This window comes from Salmo salar, chromosome 16 (assembly GCF_965601325.2).
Source record: "Salmo salar chromosome 16, fSalSal1, whole genome shotgun sequence".
Lineage (NCBI taxonomy): Eukaryota > Metazoa > Chordata > Actinopteri > Salmoniformes > Salmonidae > Salmo > Salmo salar.
The window spans coordinates 32,453,858-32,475,813 of record NC_138306.1 but is presented as its reverse complement, the minus strand read 5'-3'; the positions used below and the strand labels follow the sequence as shown (position 1 = coordinate 32,475,813).

The 21,956-nt window shown below is 42.9% G+C and overlaps 1 protein-coding gene across 1 annotated transcript in view; it reads right to left on the bottom strand.

Annotated features, from left to right (window-relative positions):
• ripor1 (RHO family interacting cell polarization regulator 1) overlaps window positions 1-20,338 on the bottom strand; it is a 135,275-nt gene extending 114,937 nt beyond the window's left edge. The window contains exon 1 of the mRNA XM_014149065.3: window positions 20,201-20,338. The gene's annotated coding sequence lies outside the window, so the exon portion shown is untranslated. The remainder of the gene's footprint in view (window positions 1-20,200) is intronic.
• Between the last annotated feature and the right edge of the window lie 1,618 nt (window positions 20,339-21,956).

Below are 21,956 nucleotides of genomic sequence, written 5' to 3'. Positions count from 1 at the left end.
TTAACAGGATGGGTGAATACTTTGTTACATAATCAATTCCTCTGGCAGCAAAAACTACTCTTCTGACCAGAGTACTTAATAGTTAAACTGGTGCACTGGGTCCCAGTCCACTGGTTCTCTTGGGAGTTTTGTACCAGATGAGCAAACATCTAGGGTTTTCAATTCAAAACCCATGAAAACCCATGCTGTAATTTCAGTGTTTGTACGGGCTTTGAAAGCACTGATTCTGAATGAATTACCTTTCCCTATATGTTTAACTCATTGGAGCCTTGGAGGGCCCAGAGGCCCAGGACAAACACTACAGTGGGGGAGGTGGTAAACATAAACACTCCTCCATCCTAAGGTTGGCGTGTCGTCAGCCGTCAATGCACGCAGGACACAGAGGCTAAGCAAACCAATCAACAACCAGTGAAGAACTGACTGACGTCAAACACTGGTTACCAACTCTTCACACTATAAAGCCAACCATACATATCACTTCTCTGAAAAGCTAGCTTCCTATCCAAGGGAGACAATTGACTTTCTCAGTCTCAGGCAAGTTATTCATTGTCCAAGGCTGCATGGCCACAAACACACACAGTTATCATTCGATCTAGGAATCAATAGGATTTTTCACCTACAAAACAACAAAAGTTCAAGGTCTTTACTCACGTGCACTAGCACAGTGAAATGCCTTTTTTGCTTGCTCTTTCCCAACAATACAGTAATCAATATGAGTAGTACTATCAAATTAAAATAAATAAAAGTCAAGTAGAACAAAAACACATGAGAAATAGAAATAAGAAGAACATGAGAAAGTAAGTAAGCTATATACAGGGTCAGGTCCTGTCACGTCCTCCTGGCAGAGGGTATTTTGTTTATGTGGTTTGGGGTGGTGATTTTTTTGTAGTAGGGTGTTTGATTTATTATTTCCGGGTTTTGGTCTATGTTCTTTCTGGTTTGTGGTATTTCTATGTGTAGGTTAATGGGGGGTTGGACTCTCAATTGGAGGCAGGTGCTTTCTCGTTGCCTCTGATTGAGAGTCCTATATATGGGTAATTGTTTGGTGTTGTGGGAGATTGTTTCTTGTTTTGCCTGTGTGAGCATGACAAGACTGTTTTGTTGTTTGTAAGTTCTTTGTTTTTGTTATTTTGGTGTTCTCTTTATTTAAAAATAAATACAAGATGAGCATCCACATTCCTGCTGCGTTTTGGTCCTCTATCCCCGACGACAACCGTTACAGAATCTCCCACCAAATAAGGACCAAGCAGCGGAGGAAGGAGCAACGGAGGGACGATCGTGAGAAGTGGACGTGGGAGGAGATTATGGCCGGAGAAGGTCCATGGAGGAAGTGGAGTGAAGACAGGGAACGCTACAGGGGAACACGACTGGCGTTTAAGCCCGAGAGGCAGTCCCAATAACTTTTTTTTGTGGGGGGCACATGGGTAGTTTGGCTGGGTGAGGATTGAGCCCCAGGCCAAATCCCTGTACCTTTTCTGGGCAACCAGTGACTGGACAGGTCCCGTGCTTCGGGGTAATGGGTACTGTGGCAAGGCCAAGTATTTTTAGGCCGGTATGCGCCGTACCAGCGCCCCGCATTTGCCAGGGGGAAGTGGGCATCCAGCCAGTAAGAGCGATGCCAGTTCTGCGCTTGAGACCGCCAGTACGCCTCTACGGTCCAGTGCGTCAGCCCTGTCCGACTCGTCCTGTTCCCGCTCCCCGCACTAGCCCTGAGGTGCGTGTTCCCAGGCTGATGCCTCCAGTACCAGCACCACGCATCAGGCTTCCAGTGCGTCAACCCAGTCCGACTCGGCCTGTTCCCGCTCCCCCCACTAGCCCTGAGGTGCGTGTCCCCAGACTGGCACTACCAGTACCACGCATCAGGCTTCCAGTGCGTCAGCCCAGCCTCCAGAGTATCCGGCAACAGTGTGCAGTCCAGAGTATCCGGCAACAGTGTGCAGTCCAGAGTATCCGGCAACAGTGTGCAGTCCAGAGTATCCGGCAACAGTGTGCAGTCCAGAGTATCCGGCAACAGTGTGCAGTCCAGAGTATCCGGCAACAGTGTGCAGTCCGGAACCGAGGGGGTCTGCCTGCGACCCGGAACCAAGGGAGTCTATCAGCGACCCGGAACTAAATATGATAAACTGTGTATCATATGAGTCTGCCTACAGTGTGGAACGGAAGAGGTCTGCCTACGATCCGGAACGATGGGAGTCTGCCTACGGCCCGAAACTGAGCAAGTCTGTCTGCATTCTGGAGGACAGTAGGCTGGAGCCAGAACCACCTGTATAGGTGGGTAGGGGAGGGGGGGGTGTAGCACAAGTGCCGTCGGTGACGGCAGCCACCCTCCCTTCCCTCCCTTTAGTTTAGGGGGATTTTTTTATTTTATTTTTTTTATTTATGAGGTGCATCCGGGGTCTGCAACTTTAGGGGGGGGGTACTGTCACGTCCTGACCGGTATAAGGGTTATTTGTTATTGTAGTTTGGTCAGGACGTGGCAGAGGGTATTTTGTTTGTGGTTTGGGGTGGTGATTTTTGTAGTAGGGTGTTTGATTTATTATTTCTGGGTTGGTCTATGTTCTATGTTTTGTATTTCTATGTGTAGGTTAATGGGGGGGAGACTCTCAATTGGAGGCAGGTGCTTTCTCATTGCCTCTGATTGAGAGTCATATATATGGGTAATTGTTTGGTGTAGTGTTGTGGGAGATTGTTTCTTGTTTTGCCTGTATGAGCATGACAAGACTGTTTTGTTGTTCGTGAGTTCTTTGTTTTTTTATTTTGGTGTTCTCTTTATTTAAAAATAAATACAAGATGAGCATCCACATTCCTGCTGCATTTTGGTCCTCTATCCCCGACGACAACCGTTACAGGTCCAGGGTCAGTGCCATTACCATATTCACAATGTGCAAGGATACAGAAGTGGTAGGGATAGATACTTTCTCTTGCCACTGTATGTGAACCCTTTGGAATTACATGGATTTCTGCATAAATTGGTCATAAAATTTGATCTGATCTTCTAAGTCACAACAGACAAACAGTCTGCTTAAACTAATAACACACAAACAATTATACGTTTTCATGTCTTTGTTTACATGGTATTTCAATATTCATAGTGCAGGGTGGAAAAAGTATGTGAACCCTTGGATTTAATAACTGGTTGACTCTCCTTTGGCAACAATCTCAACCAAACATTTTCTGTAGTTGCGGCTCAGACCTGCACAACGGTCAGGAGGAATTTTGGACCATTCCTCTTTACAGAACTGTTTCAGTTCAACAATCTTCTTAGGATGTCTTTTGTGAACCACTCTCGAGGTCCTCCCACAGCATTTTAAATCGGGTTGAGGTTAGGACTCTGACTGGACCACTCCAGAAGGCGTATTTTCTTTTGAAGCCATTCTGTTGATTTACTTCTGTTTTGGGTCGTTGTCCTGTTGCATCACTCAACTTCTGAGCTTCAATTGGAGGACAGAGCCTTACATTCTCTTGCAAAATGTATTGATAAACTTGGGAATTCATTTTTCCGTCTGATAGCAAGCTGTCCAAGCCCCGAGGCAGCAAAGCAGCCCCAAACCATGATGCTCCCTCTACCATACTTTACAGTTGGGATGAGGTTTTGATGTTGGTGTGCTGTTCCTTTTTTTTCTCCACACATAGTGTTGTGTTCCTTCCAAAGAACTCAACTTTAGTTTAATCTGTCCACAGAATATTTTGCCAGAAGCGCTGTGGAACATCCAGGTACTCTTTTGCGATCTTCAGACATGCAGCAATGTTTTTTTTGGACAGCAGTGGCTTCTTCCATGGTGTCCTCCCATGAACACCATTCTTGTTTAATGTTTTACGTATCGTAGACTCATCAACAGATGTTAGCATGTTCCAGAGATTTCTGTAAGTCTTTAGCAGACACTCTAGGAGTCTTAACCTCATTGAGCATTCTGCACTGTGCTCTTGCAGTCATTTTTGCAGAACGGCCACTCCTACGTAGAATAGCAACAGTGCTGAACTTTCTCCATTTATAGACAATTTGTCTTACCGTGGACTGATGAACATCAAGGCTTTTAGAGATACTTTTGTAACCCTTTCCAGCTTTATGCAAGTCAACAATTCTTAATCTTAGGTCTTCTGAGATCGCTTTTGTCCGAGGCATGGTTCACATCAGGCACTGCTTCTTGTGAATAGCAAACTCAAATTTGGTGTTTTTTTTACAGGGCACGGCAGCTTTAACCAACATCTCCAATCTTGTCTCATTGATTGGACTCCAGGTTAGCTGACTCCAATTTAACTTTTGGAAAAGTCATTAGCTTAGGGGTTCACATACTTTTTCCAACCAGCACTGTGAATGTTTAAATTGTGTATTCAATACAGACAAAAATACAATAATTTGTGTGCTATTAGTTTATGTCACGGTGGTCGTAGGGTAAGGACCAAAATGCAGCAGGAATATGTACACTCATCTTCTTTTATTAAATGGACAAAAGTTAAAACAAAACACGTATACCAAAAAACACAACGACGAATAACAGGCCGGTAAGGCACAAAGCTATACACAGCACAATCTCCCACAAAAAACCCATGAAAACAAACTCCTAATTATAGGACCTTCAATCAGAAGCAACGATAACCAGCTGCTTCCAATTGAAGGTCCAACCCCAATAAACTAAACATAGAAATAGACTTGACAGAACATAGAAATACACTAACATAGAACAGTGCCCAAAAACCCTGGAATACATAAATCAAACACCCCTCTACATACACACACACTCCGAACCACATAAACCAAATACCCCCCTGCCACGTCCTGACCAAACTACAACAACAAATAACCCCTATACTGGTCAGGACGTGACAGTTTAAGCACACTGTGTTTGTCTATTGTTGTGACTAAGATGAAGATCAGATCAATGTTATTACTAAATTATGCAGAAATCCAGGTAATTCCAAAGGGTTCACATACTTTTTCTTGCCACTGTATGTACAGTATAGAGGTAAGGTCACTAGGCATAACAGCAGCATATATGATGATTGTATGTGAGTGCGTGTGTGTAGAGTCGGTATGAATATGTGTGCATGTTATGTGTGTGTGAGCAAATTAATTGTGTGTGAGTGTGTGTGTGTGTTGGAGTGTCAGTGTGAGTGACTGTTTAGAATGTGCATAGAGTGAGTGTGTGAATGTGCATAGAGACAGTTTGCAAAAATTTAAAGAAAATGGAAGAGTCAATGCAAAATGTTCTCAATGGTGCAGCTGTATATCTTTTTGAGAACTCTACACTAAAGTTGCTGGCTGTAAGTAACCTAAAACAAACATTCCACAGCTGACCCACTGGATGATCCAGGAAATATGATGTATTTGAACAAGATTAATGCAGGAGGCGTTTTAAAAAAAATAAGTGGAAAACCCCTAAATAAACACATGATGAAAATCATGAAATCACAACAAATAACACGTTCATATCTGCATACAGATTTTACCCCTAAACCTGCTGCAGGAGGATTTTAATGAATATTGAATATTTAAAATGGCCGCCAGAGAGCAGCTGGGAGTGGTGTTTGTAGACCCGGCGTGGATCAAATTTGACCCAAGTAATCAATTAAGCATTGCCAGCATACCATAAACATGTTTCCAATACGTACAGTTCCATTTACAACCACAAATACCAATAGCCTACCAAGAAAACCATAATATCTATTTCTATGATGAAACATACCGATATGTAACTAGACCAAGGGGCATCATTTGGGTTCTTGCATTGGAATTATATTGAATTATGCTTATTTTACGCTACACCACAATAAACATAAAAGTTCAAATGCCGACACCATTGAGTGCTTTTGACCAATAAGTGATAAATCTAGCTGGTTGTTTTTTTTCTTACCTCTTCAGAAGAGTTGCAGCCTCCTTGATGCTCTGTGGAACTGCCTGAGTAATCGATCACTCCATTCTTCCTGAAATCTTCTTGTAAGATACCTCTCAAATGCCAGTTGGATTAGTTGAGCTTTCCTCAGGTGTAGAATGCTTCTTTTGTGCTGACTGAACACGTTTGTCAAAGTAGAAAATGAGTTCTCGCATTTAGCTGTGGACACCCCACTCATGAGCCCTATGATTTCATTTTGAATATCGTGTGACATGTATGTGGCCTTGTGGGGTATGGTGCTAAACAACTTGGCAAGTTCCTTGTCTTTTCGGAGAGTATCTTTCATAATTGACAGAAAAAATCCACTGCCTCCGTCCCCTCTTGACTCAATCGTGTCCAATGTCCCCCTCAGTGGTTACTGGTTTGAAACAAGGAATTCAGTGACGTCCACAATCGCCGACAAACACGTGATTTCTTGTCAGTACCCATCGTTAACAAGTGTTGACACTGATGTTCTCATAGGACTTCAAACTTGTTTTTCTTTCCACAGTGCAGTGCATTTCAAATGCTCTTTGCTTGATGCATGACTAGCGAATCCTTTGGTACAATCTATAAAATTCTTCCAGTTAGAATACCCAGCTTGGGTTAAGGCCTTGTCTGCATTAGTATTGGACCCAACTTAGAACTTTCAACATGGGAAACAAAATGCCGCATCTGCAGTAACTGAGTATTACAGCTACTCTCTTCCTATGAACCAGGTGCTATTAAAGTAAACTTTTTGGACAGAAAACCTGCAGCTAGGGTAGGATTCTAGAATAACCAGAGCTGGCTCCTCTGTTCCAAGATCGTCAGGAACAGTCGGAGGTGTAGGGGGCTGTGGAGCCATTATCCTGGCGGCACTTATGGAAGGGTGGGTAGGCTCTGCAGGCAAAGCTAGCTGAAGCTCTGCAGCATCATTGCTGCTGGACTTGGTGGCAGCCTCTGTGGTTTGATGCTGCTGCTGCTAGTTGCTCTCATTCTCCTTTGGCTTTGTTTGGGTACTTTGGCAAAGCCAATTTCTGATATCCATCGTGGCAGTGGCAGATTAGCTGGTTCGAGCTAGCTAAATAGGCAAAGGCTAATAACACTACGCTCTTTACATCTCGCTAAGAAGCAAACTAATCTGTGTAGTGGTGGGGCGTGAGGCAGAGTTGAGTAAAGCAGCTTCAACAGTTAACTTGGCCCCACCCTTATAAATCAAAATCAAATATTACAGGCAGAGGCGTATCACGTTATTCACTTAGCCTACCATAGATGAGAAGCATTTTTTCCTCACTTTTTATGGAAACCCAACCACCCCAGTGGCTTTCCATAGCCCCCCTACACACACCGCGGCACGCTCTGTCAACTGTGTAAAATACTTAAGTAAAACTACTTTATCTGTACTTTACTATTTATATTTTTTGACAACTTTTACTTCACCTCATTCCTAAAGAATATAATATACTTTTTACTCCATACATTTTCCCTGAGGCCCACAAGTACTGAGCAGGAGAGGAAAATGGTCCAAGCGCACACTAATTAAGCGAACATCCATGGTCATCCTCTGATCTAACGGATTCACTAAACACACATGCTTCATTTGTAAATGATGTCTGAGTGTTGGAGTGTGCCCCTGGCTATCCATAAATGACAAAAACAAGAAAATGGTGCTGTCTAGTTTTCTTAATATAAGAAATTCAAAATGATTTATACTTTTACTTTTGATACTTAAGTATATTTCAGTAATTACATTTACTATTGATATTTAAGTATATTTAAAACCAAATACTTTAGACTTTTACTCAAGTAGTGTTTTACTGGGTGACTTTCACTTTTACTTTTAAGGTATATTTACTTTTACTTTTACTTTTACTTCAAGTATGACAATTGGGTACTTTTTCCACCACTGGTGCTGACACAGTGCAGCAGAGATACAGATTTTGCACCAACCTATTACTCAGTCATTTGAACTTTTTTGCTGTTTTTATATAGGATCATAAAACTAAAACTGAGGGGTCACAAGTATTAACTGAGGGGGCTAAGCCAGCTAGTTAATTTTGGCTAATCTCCTGTTTTTATTTTAATCTCCTGTTTTTAGCCCCTCATATGATCTCTGCTTGTTGGCTAACTATCCACCTTGTCATTGGCATAAAGCAGTGTTTCCCAACCCTGGTCCTCGAGTTCTCCCAACAGAACACATTTTCATTGTAGCCCTGGACAAACACACCTCATTCAATTCTTTGAGGGCTTGATGATTAGTTGACAAGTTGAATCAGGTGTGCTTGTCCAGGGTTACAATAAAAATGTGTACTGTTGGGGGTACTCGAGGACCAGGGTTGGGTAACACTGGCATAAAGAGTGAACAGATGAATCAGATGTATGCACATATGTTTTTTTGTGTGTATGTATATATTTATACATACACCCCCTACAGCTTGTAGGGGCACAACCAAGGTGAGGAGTATAGGCCAGCCAAGAAAATAAAATACCCTTCAAAGTGGAAAGGAGAGGTTCAACATGGGCCAGCATCCCTGTGGAACGCTTTTGACACCTTGTAGAGTCCATGCCCTGACAAATTGAGGCTGTTCTGAACTCAATTTTGACAGTTCATTCGTAACCTTATGTCACAGCCTAGTGGAGACCAATATTTACCTTGTGTTATTAAGCTATACAAAACAACGGTTGCTTATGTGTATGGCTGCATTTCAGATACATTTTTGTACGTTTGAATGTTGCAGTAATAGGGCCTAGACATAGTATTTGTGCAAGCTAGAGAGAATATTATTTTGATAGCAGGCCTGATTCCAATGGGTCGACTGCCCCCGCATGGAAAGAAAGAGAACTGCTTATTTTCAAGGAATCACAAGGCTAATTTGAATTTCCTAATGCAACAGGAAAATTATCAACAACAAAAGAGTGATCAAGTTAAGATCTGATATCTGTAATACTCACTTAGTTTTTTTCAATTGCTTTAGTGCTATTTTCACAAGAATGTGGTGAATTCTTAAACTCTTATTACAAAACTCCAAACTGGGAACACTTGTAACGCAGTCTTATATATAACACCTTTTATTGTGCATTCTGTTTGTTTGGAGCCATATTTCACCATACAACCATTGACTGAACATATACATGTACTGTGAAATACCATGAGAACATTGATTTAATCACCAAAACAAAACATAATTGTATCAACCAGTTAATCCAATAGCAAAAAAATGCAAGATACATGTTTCAAAATGTCCCTTTGAATGTAGTACAGTACTGTAAATTACAGGATAATTACAACATAAGTTACTGTAATCAAATGAAACAAATGAAATGAAACAAATGAAATGAATGAAAGAAACATTATGTTTAGCAGGCCCTAGTTTGCATCAAGCTTGTCTTGAGCATTTAGCCATAGGTTCTCATCAAAATATCTCCCCCAAGCCTCCCGGGTGGTCCAGTGGTCTAAGGCACTGCTTTGCAGTGCTAGCTGTGCCACCAGAGACTCTGGGTTTGAGCCAAGGCTCTGTCGCAGCTGGCTGCGACCGGGAGGCCCATGGGCTGGCGCACAATTGGCCCAGCGTCTGGGTTAGGGAGGGCTTGGCCGGCAGGGATATCCTTGTCTCATCGCGCACTAGTGACTCCTGTGGTGGGCCGGGCGCAGTGCACACTGACCAGGTCGCTAGGTGTACGGTGTTTCCTCCGACACATTGGTGCGGCTGGCTTCCGGGTTGGATGCGCGCTGTGTTAAGAAGCAGTGCGCCTTGGTTGGGTTGTGTTTCGGAGGACGCATGGCTCTCGACCTTCGCCTCTCCCGAGTCCGTACAGGAGTTGCAGCGATGACAAAACAGTAACTAATAACAATTGGATACCATGAAAAAGGGGGTAATATTCAAAAATATATATTAAACATTTTTAAATTCCCCCACATTGTCCAGGCACTTGAATAATGAGCAGTCATACGTATTGTAATCATGTATTCTATTTTACAGTATTGTATTGTAATTATGTATTGTAGTTGCTCAGTTGGTAAAAGCGTGGCCGGGGCAGACTTAGTGATTTGGAGGCCTCCTATGTGTGTACATGCACAATTTTATTTTAATGGGTGTTATAGTAAATACATGTAATTTAACTGTAATAATGTATTACCTTTTAATGTGCCATGAACACAACCAGATGTTTTCATCTGATTGTCAAACAAATCATTTCAAAAAGTAGGTTACCTTAGATTAGAACATTCATCCAAAATAATTCCAGCATCCAAACAGTGAACTGTGCATCCACCAACTTCCTTACATTCACAAGTGACTGAAACTATCTCACCGGAGAAGGTGTCAGAGAGAGTGAAACAGCGCCCCTCTGTCTTACTATATGTAGCCCGTGTATCTGATGCTGTCTGGCCAAAAATAGTAGGACATGCCATACTCTGCATCAGATACTATACAAGTTTCAAGTTTTATTAGTCGGTTGTACGGAATACACATGGTATACACCGTCCAATGAAGTGCTTACTTGCAGGTTCTTTATTGACAATGCAACAACAATAAGAAATAAGAAAATATAATACAATTAACATAAAGTAAATGACTCAGTAGAATATAATAAATATTTCAGCATAAACATAATACAGGAAGGCACAATTGATAGTCCAATATTTACAGGTGGCGATTGGGGGCAAGTGTTTAAATTGTGTGGAATTTACCAATCATAATAAGAGTCTGGTAGCTGCAGTGATCTGTGTGTAGCATGAATGTATGTGTGTATGTCTGTGTGTGAGGTGTGTGCGTGAGGGAGTTGCATGTGTGCTAAGGTCTGGAGAATCAGAGCAGGTGGCAGGTGGCCAGTCCATACTACCGCTGTTCCGCATTCTGATGGCTTGTAGATAGAAACTGTCCCTGAGCCTTCTGGTATCAGACCATCTGCCCGATGGTAATTGAGTGAACAGCTCGTGGCTGGGGTGTGTGGGGTCCTTGATGATGCTGTGGGCCTTCCTCAGGCACCGTTTCAAGTAGGTGTCCTGGATGGGTGGGAGCACAGTCCCTTATGGTGCAGCGGTAGTATTTGGAGAGGACCCGGGGTGACATGCCGAATATCTTCAGGCGCCTTTGGAAGTAGAGACGCTTTTGATGGTCCAGCTCAAGTCCTCAGTGATGTGTACATCGAGGAACTTAAAACTGCAGTCCTGTTGATGTGGATCAGGGCATGTTCTCTCCTCTGCTTCCTGAAGTCAACAATCAACTCTTTTGTTTTGCTGATGTTGAGGTTGTTATCCTGGCACCACAATGCCAGTTCATTTTCTCTTTTACCTTTATTTAACTAGACAAGTCAGTTAAGAACAAATTCTTATTTACAATGACAGCCTACTGGGGAACAGTGGGTTAACTGTTCCCTGGTAGGCCGTCCGTCGGCTCGGGGATTTGGTCCAGCAACCTTTCGGTTACTGGCCCAATGCTCTAACCACTAGGCTACCTGCCACCTGCCACCCAACTTACCTCCTCCCTATAGGCTGACTCGTCCTTAGTGGTTATCAGGCCTACAACGCTGGTGTCGTCACGAAACTTGATGAAGGAGTTGGTGTCGTGCAAAGCCACACAGTCGTGGGTGAACAGGGACTAAAGCAGAGGGCTGAGTACACACCCCTGGGGGTCCCCTGTGTTAAGTCAGTGTGGAGGAGGTGTTGTTGCCAATCTCAGTTTTTCAAAAGTTATCTATCTATTTTGCTTATCAGATAGGATTATATGCATAGAAATAGAATGAATAGACCGAACAAATCATTGACTTGAACAGGGACTCACGTTCTATTAATTCTATTTTTATGAATTTAATCCTATCTGATAGCCGAAATACGGATAGATAACTTTGGAAAAATTGGGCCCTGGGTTGTGGGTTCGATTCCCACTGTGGTCACATACGAAAATGTATGGACTCACTTTGTATGGACTCACTCAGTGAAGGCTCTTCAGAGGAGGAAGGGGAGGACCATCCTCCTCAGAGAATTTAGAAAAATATAAATAATGAAACAATAAAAAAGTTAGACTTCTTAGATAAAACTATAATACACTGCTCAAAAAAATAAAGGGAACACTTAAACAACACAATGTAACTCCAAGTCAATCACACTTCTGTGAAATCAAACTGTCCACTTAGGAAGCAACACTGATTGACAATAAATTTCACATGCTGTTGTGCAAATGGAATAGACAACAGGTGGAAATTATAGGCAATTAGCAAGACACCCCAATAAAGGAGTGGTTCTGCAGGTGGGGACCACAGACCACTTCTCAGTTCCTATGCTGCCTGGCTGATGTTTTGGTCACTTTTGAATGCTGGCGGTACTTTCACTCTAGTGGTAGCATGAGACGGAGTCTACAACCCACACAAGTGGCTCAGGTAGTGCAGCTCATCCAGGATGGCACATCAATGCGAGCTGTGGTAAGAAGGTTTGCTGTGTCTGTCAGCGTAGTGTCCAGAGCATGGAGGCGCTACCAGGAGACAGGCCAGTACATCAGGAGACGTGGAGGAGGCCGTAGGAGGGCAACAACCCAGCAGCAGGACCGCTACCTCCGCCTTTGTGCAAGGAGGAGCAGGAGGAGCACTGCCAGAGCCCTGCAAAATGACCTCCAGCAGGCCACAAATGTGCATGTGTCTGCTCAAACTGTCAGAAACAGACTCCATGAGGGTGGTATGAGGGCCCGACGTCCACAGGTGGGGGTTGTGCTTACAGCCCAACACCGTGCAGGACGTTTGGCATTTGCCAGAGAACACCAAGATTGGCAAATTCGCCACTGGCGCCCTGTGCTCTTCACAGATGAAAGCAGGTTCACACTGAGCACATGTGACAGACGTGACAGAGTCTGGAGACGCCATGGAGAACGTTCTGCTGCCTGCAACATCCTCCAGCATGACCGGTTTGGCGGTGGGTCAGTCATGGTGTGGGGTGGCATTTCTTTGGGGGGCCGCACAGCCCTCCATGTGCTCGCCAGAGGTAGCCTGACTGCCATTAGGTACCGAGATGAGATCCTCAGACCCCTTGTGAGACCATATGCTGGTGCGGTTGGCCCTGGGTTCCTCCTAATGCAAGACAATGCTAGACCTCATGTGGCTGGAGTGTGTCAGCAGTTCCTGCAAGAGGAAGGCATTGATGCTATGGACTGGCCCGCCCATTCCCCAGACCTGAATCCAATTGAGCACATCTGGGACATCATGTCTCGCTTCATCCACCAATGCCACGTTGCACCACAGACTGTCCAGGAGTTGGCGGATGCTTTAGTCCAGGTCTGGGAGGAGATCCCTCAGGAGACCATCCGCCACCTCATCAGGAGCATGCCCAGGCGTTGTTGGGAGGTCATACAGGCACGTGGAGGCCACACACACTACTGAGCCTCATTTTGACTTGTTTTAAGGACATTACATCAAAGTTGGATCAGCCTGTAGTGTGGTTTTCCACTTTAATTTTGAGTGTGACTCCAAATCCAGACCTCCATGGGTTGATAAATTGGATTTCCATTGATTATTTTTGTGTGATTTTGTTGTCAGCACATTCAACTATGTAAAGAAAAAAGTATTTAATAAGATTATTTATTTCATTCAGATCTAGGATGTGTTGTTTAAGTGTTCCCTTTATTTTTTTGAGCAGTGTATATTCACCTCACCAAATGATTGATTAAAACACAATGTTTTGCAATGAAGGTCTACAGTAGCCTCAGCAGCACTCTGTAGGGTAGCACCATATTCTAACCAGAGGACAGCTAGCTTCTGTCCACCTCTGGGTACATTGACTTCAGTCCAAAATGGAGGCTCACGGTTCTCACCCCCTTCCATAGACTTACACAGTAATTATGACAACTTCCGGAGGACGCCCTCCAACCTATCAGAGCTCTTGCAGCATGAACTGACATGTTGTCTTTCCAATCAAAGGACCAGAGAATGAATCTAGTACTGAAAGCATAAGCTACAGCTAGCTAGTACTGTAGTGCATAAAATGTCGTGAATAGTTGACTCAAAGAGAGAGAAAGACAATAGTTGAACAGTTTTGAACAAATTAATTTCTTCCAAAATTATGTAGGCTCTGTGTAGCGGTTAGCTTGGTTTGGATACATTTTTTTTTCCTGTTCACAGACAGCTGATGTGTTGTGCACTGAAGTCCACAAAAAGAATGGAAAAGGTTAGTGGAAGAGAGTACGTAGATGGATGCGAGAAGGAATTATATGTACAACGAGCTGTTTTATGTGTGTCACGTCCTGACCAGTATAGGGGTTATTTGTTATTGTAGTTTGGTCAGGACGTGGCAGGGGGTATTTGTTTTATATGGTTCGGGTTGTGTGTGTATGTAGAGGGGTGTTTGGTTTATGTATTCCGTTTTTTGGGGGAATTGTTCTATGTTAGAAATATACTATGTTCTGTCTAGTCTATTGTATTTCTATGTTTAGTTTATTGGGGTTGGACCATCAATTGGAAGCAGCTGGTTATCATTGCTTCTATTTGAAGGTCCTATAATTAGGAGTGTGTTTGTTGCATAGCTGTGTGTTGCATGCAAGGCTGTTTGTCGTTCGTTCGTTCGTTCGTTCGTTCGTTCGTTCGTTCGTTTCTTCTTGTTTTGTTCAATAGTGTTCTAATAAAGTGAATATGAGCACTCAACCCGCTGCGCCTTGGTCCATCCACCACGACGACCGTTACAATGTGGCTGCTAGGAAAGTGAACTGTTTACGTGTGATCGGGGGCCTATTCATTGTACTGATTCTGTTGAAAAATGTTTCTTAAACGCAAGCAAACGGAACAAAACAGAGATAAACACTCTCGTTTGCAACTGTTGTACTTATGATTGCACCCTAGATGAACTAGATGCAGACAAGAGTGTGCAATGCTCTATTGGATGTGTGCTGTCTGTCACCTTGATTACCCAAACTTCTCTTGATCAATGATCCTACGTTGTAAACTTTCATTCATAGGCTAGGTTGTAGCAACCTCATAATGGGTAGAGGGAAAATTTGAGTATCATGTAGTAGCCTAAACCTATCAACATTACATTGAACTGGGTGAATGGAATATGAATGACAGTCAACTAATATGATGTAATAGAAATAAGGCCATGTTCATGAAAGAATAATAATCTTCCCTCATCTTTTTCTTTTTACCCAATTTTTCTTCCCAATTTTCGATCTTGTCTCATCGCTGGCACTCCCCAACAGGTTCGGGAGAGGTGAAGATGGAGTCATGTGTCCTCCCGAAACATGACCCGCCTAAACACACTCCTTAACACCCGCCAGCTTAACCAGGAAGCCAGCCGCACTAACGTGTCAGAGGAAACACTGTTCAACTGGCGACCGTAATCAGCCCGCAGGCACCCGGCCCGCCACAAGGAGTCGCTAGAGATCGCGATGAGCCAAGTAAAGCCCCACCAGCCAAACCCTTCCCTAACCCGGACAACGCTAGGCCAATTGTGCGCCGTTGTCACGACCGTCGTATGAATAATTGGACCAAGGCGCAGCGTGAGTAGAGTTCCACATTTTAATGATAGTGAAACTTCCAAAACAACAAAGATATAACGATCGTGAAATACGTAGCGCACATAGGCACTCATACAAAACAACTGGACGCCATGCCTGGACTGAGCACCGGCGCAGAGGAAGGCTCCGGCCATGGAGCGGGACTGGACGCCGTGCCTGGACTGAGCACCGGTGCAGAGGAAGGCTCCGGCCATGCAGCAGGACTGGACACCGTGCCTGGACTGGGCATCGGTGCAGTGGAAGGCTCCGGTCATGGCACCGGCGCAGGAAGCTCTGGGCCGTGGACCGTCACTGGAAGCTCCGGGCCGTGGACCGTCACTTGAAGCTCCGGGCCGTGGACCGTCACTGGAAGCTCAGGAATGTGAACCGTCGCTGGAAGCTCTGGACTGTGAACCGTCGCTGGAGGTTCCGGGCTGTAGACCGTCGCTGGAGACTCCGGACTGTACACACTCACTGGTGGACAAGTGTGGGGAGCCGGCACAGGTTGCACCGGACTGATGACACACTCTTCAGGGCCAGTGCGGGGAGCCGGCACAGGACGTACCAGGCTGGGAAGGCGCACTGGAGGCCTGGTGCGTGGAGCCGACACAGGTTGCACCGGGCTGGTGACACACTCTTCAGGGCGAGTGCGGGGAGCCTGCACAGGACGTACCGGGCTGGGGAGGCGCACTGGAGGCCTGGTGCATGGAGCCGGCACAGGTTGCACCGGACTGATGACACGCTCCTCAAAATGCCTGCGCTGCAGCATACTCCTAGCCAACATCTCTCTCCGATATCCCTCCTCAAACTGCTCCATCGACTTCCAGATGGTCTCTGGCTCTCTCCTCGGCTCGGCCGATCGCCCCTTGTGCCCCCCCCCCAAAAAAACTTGGGGTTGCCCTTGGGTTGTTTGTGGCCGCGGACCCCGGCGTCGGCGCTGTCCTCCTTTACTCCTCGGCGACTCCCGCCAAGGAAGAGTCTCGCATCCACCTAGTATTTCTTCCCATGACCAACTCTTCTTCACCTCCTGGGCACACTGCTTGGTCCTGACGAGGTGGGATATTCTGTCACGACCGTCGTATGAATAATTCCACATTTTAATGATAGTGAAACTTCCAAAACAACAAAGATATAACGATTGTGAAATATGTAGCGCACATAGGCACTCATACAAAACAATATCCCACCTAGCAGGTGAGAAAAAAGACACACTAAGTATGATCCCCAATTAGAGGTAACGATATTCAGCTGCCTCTAAATGGGAACCATACACACACACCAACATAGAAATATAATACCTAGAAACCCCCCTAGTCACGCACTGACCTAAAACACCACAGAGAACCCCGAGGGCTCTCGATGGTCAGGGCGTGACAGCCGTCCTATGGGACCCCTGGCCATGGCAGTGCCTTAGACTGCTTTGGTTTAAAGTGTCAGCTATGTAAATGGAATAATTTACGGTATAACAGTACGGTATTGGCCAATGCAATGAGTAAAGCTGTGTGAAAACCTAGCTGCCAAAAGACCCGAGCAACTTCATTTTGGATACATACTTGCTGTATAAGGGATGCGTTTGTTACATGCAGTACATTTCTCTTCCTGTCAATATCAGATTTGATTTGTTTTTACTCTAAAGTAAAATCATAATAGTCATCATCATAATAGAACATTGCAGTATAAATCATGCTTTATATCTTTAAACTTGACAAACATACATTTTCATTGTGCAGGTCTCAAAATATCTATAGTTCACAAACCAGTTTAAAATGTATAGGTTAACCAAACGGTTAAGTGATTATCAATTAAGAGAAGTTGGATTAAATAATAGTGAAATGTATTAACCAATGAGAAGACAATCATATCAAAAGTAATGTGAGCATTACATTGTGAAAAGCAAGTACTCTATGAACATACATTGCAATGTGAAACATATTTCTAGATTAAACAATGATTACGTTTGGTGAAGAAGTGACTGTGTGATGTACTCAGTCAATTGAAAATGTGCTTAGAGTCTGTTTTGACTTTTGTACTAAGAGTTGTGAAAACTGACCACATAATTGTGAAAATTGCAATAAAAAAACCCTGTAAGATGCAGTTTTCATGGATACAACATTTATTCCCTTAGACACAGCACAGATTACCTGGATGAAAGCAACTTTCTCAATGTTATTTTATTCATGTGGGAGGCTGGAAGACAGGCTGTCACCCTTTCTCCTCCATGAAAGCCCTCCTGATATTGAGAAACCCTCCCCAAAAGCTATCCGTTGTCTGGGCAACGAGAGTGCTTGTGTACAACAACGAAAGTCTGGGGAGGAGGGAGGTGGGCACTGTTAGTCCAGTTTCTTCCACTGGGAATGTCCCAGGCTGGCTCAGAACCACCCAATACCAATGAGCTAATGATTAAACAACAGGACTGTGGGACAGAAAAACCGTCCAATTTCTCAATTACCACATAGTTAGTTAAAGGAAAATTCCACTTAAAAAATATATTTTGGTATTTGTTTCAATACCAAAATGCATCATACTGTGACACTTTCTGTATTTTTACATTTCTATATCTTGAAACCTTGATTGCAGACATGCAAAACATTTTGGGACTGTATCAACAATGGATTAATGAAACATATACCAAAAGATGGAAAGCCATAAGAAAAGTGTAGGCTACTGTGTTTAGGTTGTGGAGTTTGATGTCTAAATAGCAAAGAATACCTTTATATCTGGGATCTGGGTATCTGTTCAATGGTATTTTTGATTGTTGATATTTAGGCCTATCCATTCATTTTGGAAGAATACAACAAATAAATTCCCCAGGAGTTTTTTTCCTATCATAACCCCAAATATGGTTTAATAGTTTACAAACATCAAACAAACAATGTAGAGTGACAGTCCTTGTATCTAGACGAGAGTACAACTGTCTGTGAATCAGCAGCTGTCAACCAACACAGAGATATTGTATGGCACTAGACACAACCCATGCATGGTGCGCTTAAGTTTAGGAGCACATCACAAGCTAGGTTTCCATCCAATTGGCGATAGATTTTAATGCAAATATTCTAAAATCCACATAAAAACCATATATGGATTTTCCCACCAGATGTGTTTCCATCAAATTGATTTGTTGCAGATAAAAGTCTGTGCATGATGACGTCGTGCACATAAAATTAACTTATTTTGCGGTGAAATTCACATGTACAAAATACAAGTTAAATGGGTTTCCATCGCATTTTCAATTCTACTGATGGTTTTGTCACAATACATGTTGCGTTATATAGTGAATGTTCTTGGCATGTGTGCCGTAGCCAACAGCTCACACTTGCCGATACAGTGCGGGTATAGCCTACACCTACAGTGCCTTCAGAAAGTATCCATACCCCTTGACTTATGCCACATTTTGTTGTGTTACAGTTTGAAATTCAAAATGGATTAAAAAATAATAATTCTCACCTATCTACTGTCAGTACCCTATTTTGACAAAGTGAAAACATGATTTTAGAAATGTTTGCAAAGTTATTGAAAATGAAATACAGAAATATCTCATTTACATAAGTATTCACACTCCTGAGCCAATACTTTGTAGAACCACCTTTGGCAGTGATTACAGCTGTGAGTCTTTCAGAGTCACTAAGGGCTTTGTGCAACATTTATCCATTATTCTTTTCAAAATTCTTCAAGATTTGTCAAATTAGTTGTTGATCACTGCTAGACAACCATTTTCAACTCTCCAGTCCTAATCAATTTCAAGAAATATCCATAACATGCTGCATCCACCACTATGCTTGAAAATACACGTGTTGTATTGAATTTCCGAGAAAAAGTTATTGTTTTGCCAAATTTTTTTGCAGTATTACTTTAGTGCCTTGTTGCAAACAGGATGCATGTTTTGGAATATATATATATCTTTTTTCAGGCTTCCTACTTTTCACTCTGTTCATTAGGTTAGTACTGTGGAGTAACTACAATGTTGTTGATCCATCCTCAATTTTCTCCTATCGCATCTATTAAACGCTGTACTGTTTTAGTCACCATTGGCGTCATGGTGAAATCGCTGATCGTTTTCCTTCTTTTCAGGCAACTGAGTTAGGGAGGACGCCTGTATCTCTGTAGTGACTCTGTGTACTGATACACCATCCAAAATGTAATGAATAACTTCGCCATTCTCAAAGGGATATTCAATGTATGATTTTTATTTGTAATTTTTTACCAATTTACCAGTAGGTGCCCTTCTTTGCAAGGCAATGGCAAACCTCCCTGGTCTTTGTATATATATTATATATTTTAATTGTTTTCGGGACCTGCTGTCCATCTTGACCCTGTTCTGGGTCCGGATCTGGTCAGCAGTCCACTGAGTATGGAGGGTGTAGAGTATCATTGTACCATCTAAACCTCTGTGAAATCTATTATCCATAAACAAAAACATGTGCCCTTTGAAGAGGGGGGATTGGTTAAAAAAAATGTACATTGAAATATATCTATTTTTTTTTCAACTGTTTGAAGCTGACGTATAAAAACAAAATTAAAAGACGCAAAAATGAAACTTAAGAACGGGAAGCAGAGAAATAGCACACATAGAACAGATCTACTGCTTCTTAGACTTGCTTTCAATGAGAATGATAGAACTGTAACAAACATTTCTGTGTGAATTTGATCAAGTCGCCCAAAAAGTTACATATTGCAGCTTTAAACAAAATCCAATGACATCGTGACATTTTTTGATTTCACCTTGAAATCACGTTAGTTGACAACTCAACCATGCAAATCAAAACTAAACATTGAACTGATGTCTGTGCCCATTGGGGTACTTTACCGGCATATAAAGGTTGGAGGGAAACCTGGTTACAGATACTGATCAAACCCCAAAAAATATTACTGCCTTACCTTTATTATAGTCCGAAATGTAAGCGGAAGAACAATACTGAGGAGCACCAACACAAGTAGAGACAAGATAAGGCTTTCAAGTTCAAACTCCTATGCAAGTGGTACAGCAGAACTCCCCTCGAATGTCCCACCTCTTTTGCGCTTTTGATGAGCCGCGTAAATTGCATTGGCTACCCTTCTCACGCTTGTTTTACAGTCAGTTGAGGAGTGACCTGCCCCGTTAAATGCAACTGCCCTTTTAGTCTTTGTTAATTTCAACATGTGATGGACAGTTAACCCTTCGTCTAATCCTTTACCATTTGTTGACACAATACTAAACCCTATGTGAATGCATGATCTCTGAAATCTGATAAGGTGATTAAGGGTTAACAGATGGACATTGAAATGCACTTCACTTATACACACGATTCTGCTGTCTCCAACTGCCTAGTAGATGTCCAATAGCTTTATCCATCGTCAAACAAGAAGACTGTTGCACCTTTCTGTATGGACAATGAGTGACTGCACTACAATTGGTACACACCAAAAAGCGCTATGCCTAAACTTGTACCAACACAAGGAACAACATTTCCATACTGGCAACACAGTCTTCCCTGTGGCTCAGTTGGTAGAGCATGGTGTTTGCAACGCCAGGGTTGTGGGTTCGATTCCTATGGGGGGCCAGTACAACAACAAAAAATGCATGAAATGAAATGTATGCATTCACTACTGTAAGTCGCTTGATAAGAGCGTCTGCTAAATGACTAAAATGTAAATGTCCCTTTAGTGTAACATTCAGCATTTCTAAAATGTTCTGTGTCACCATGGAAGGGTAATCTTACACATTTCTTGATCTCACCCTACAGACACTGTAATTACTGGGTTATGACTATAGTGGTGATGTGGAAGAAACTGATTTAATGTTGTGGTTTCTTAATGTTTGCTATTGAGTGCAATATTGCAAAGCCCTTAAAATGTTAGTGCTTATAAGCCATCAGCCCCTGCCCCTTGGATTTGATCTGCCTTTAAGCTTTAGTCAGCAGTTTTACCAGTCCACACTTCCTGTTTGCTCTAACACTAGCGCTTTCTCCCCTGTCATGACCCCCAGCACGCACATCCGCCTGGCCCCCGGAGATCAGGTTGGCCTTCAGTAAGATTGGAGAGAGAGGGGTGTAAATCGGAAACCTGTGATCCAAATAAAAGTTTTTTGGTCACGTACACAGATTTGTAGGTGTTATCACAGGTGCAGTGAAATGCTTGTGTTTCTAGCTCCAACAAAGCAGTAATACCTAGCAATACACACATAATCCAAAAAGTTAAGTGGTCACGTACACAGATTTGCAGATGTTATCGCAAGTGCAGAGAAATGCTTGTATTTCTAGCTCCAACAATGCAGTAAAACAAAACAATACACACATAATCAAAAAGTTGTCACGGGTGTCGTAGGGATTAGACCAAAACGCAGCGGGAACGTGTAAACTCATCTTTTTTATTAAAGAAGGAAAACAAAAGAAACACGTATACAAAAACAACAAACGACACTAAACAGTCCCGTCAGGTGCACGAACACAAAACAGGAAATAACTACCCACAAATCCCATAGAAAAACACTCCTGTTAAATAGGACCTTCAATTAGAAGCAACGAGGAGCAGCTGCTTCCAATTGAAGGTCAACCCAATAAACACCACATAGAAATAGACATACTAGAACTAACATAGAAATAGACTAACAAAGAACATAGCCCAATAAACCCCGAAACACTCTAAACAAACACCC